The 1,441-nt window shown below is 47.9% G+C and overlaps 1 pseudogene; it reads right to left on the reverse strand.

The window, feature by feature from the left end:
• Nucleotides 1-121: 121 nt before the first annotated feature.
• Nucleotides 122-565, reverse strand: LOC108356513 (long-chain-fatty-acid--CoA ligase 4 pseudogene; annotated as a pseudogene).
• Nucleotides 566-1,441: the final 876 nt, after the last annotated feature.

Below are 1,441 nucleotides of genomic sequence, written 5' to 3' on the forward strand. Positions count from 1 at the left end.
TTCCAAGTGAGACAAACTCGCCGTTGGACAGCTTTACAAGGTCCTTTTTTCTGTCTGTAGAGGTTTTGAAAGTAGGTTGTAAGCAACTTTTGTATTGTCATCCAATTCAACAATCACTCACCAATAATTTTCAAGCATCCGTTTGGGAGCACCTCACCAATGTCACCAGTCTCAAACCACCTCGTTCCATCGGGATCCGTTTTAAACGACTCAGCCGTCTCCTCGGGCATCTTGTAGTACCCATTGGCGACGGTGGGTCCGCCGATCACTGATAATAATGAAACAAGTTAGTTTTGAACATTCAAACACTTCAACCATTCCCCGACTCACCAATCTCTCCCTTATTTTCACTGGCCAAATAGCCGCCCTCTTCCCAGTCCTTCAGATAGTAGCTAACGGTGTTCAGCGGGACACCACAGTGACCGTAGGTGAGGTCATGGGTCATCATACCGGTAGCACCGACCGCGACCTCGGTCAGTCCGTACGCTTGCAGCAGTTTGATGTTCAGCGCCGCTCCCATCAGCGCCTGAGTGCGTTCATTGAGCGGGGCAGAGCCGCAGAGCATGATGCTAAACTTGCCGNGGCGCCCATCAGCGCCTGAGTGCGCTCATTAAGGGGGGCGGATCCGCAGAGCATGATGCTAAACTTGCCGCCAAACTGGGAGTTGATCTTCTTGCAAACGAGGGCGTTGACGATGGGCGTGTCGTAGCCTCGGGCCAGCCAACGGATCTTGTAGTCCATCAGGTAGTTAAAGATGGGCACGGAGACGGGCGTCCTCGACTCTAACTTTCGGATGACCTCTTTAAGGATTCTGGAAGAAAAAACGAGGATTAGTGATCAGACTACTTTTTTGTTTATTATACCGATCAAGAACCAGCGGCACTCCTCCCAAAAACTGCGGTTTTATCAGCTGAAAGTCGCCCTTCTGTCCGGGAACGTGAGCGGGTGAAAAGTCTGTCATGGTCATCGGTGAGCAGAGGGCGAGAGCGGCGTCGGAGAAGAAGCAGCCCAGATTTAGAAGGTAACCGTAAAGGTGACTGCAAAAAGATGATTGTTAAAGTTGTGATCAGATTTGCTTAAAATACCACTTATTACCCCATGGGCAGGTAGGCTGCATACGCCGTGCCCACCAGTGAAATCTTCATCTCCTCCTGCATGTGCATAATGTTCAACAAACTTTCCGTGAGCTGCCGGTGAGTGAGGATAACTCCTTTTGGTTTGCCTAATTTGTTAAAAAAATTAAATGTTATTTGCTAAACGAGCTAATAAAAGGGTGTTTAATGGTTGCCTCACCCGTCGTGCCCGATGTGTACATAATCAGCTGAAGGCAATGAAAGAAAACAAATCATAATCATTAGCATTATAATGTAGTGCAATTACAACTGATGTGTCAATGGGCAATAATTAATAGAGTACTCAGCTCACATACCGTCACATCATC

Source organism: Rhagoletis zephyria, unplaced genomic scaffold (genome assembly GCF_001687245.7).
Source record: "Rhagoletis zephyria isolate East Lansing unplaced genomic scaffold, Rhagoletis_zephyria_1.1 Rzeph_scaffold_60350, whole genome shotgun sequence".
NCBI lineage: Eukaryota > Metazoa > Arthropoda > Insecta > Diptera > Tephritidae > Rhagoletis > Rhagoletis zephyria.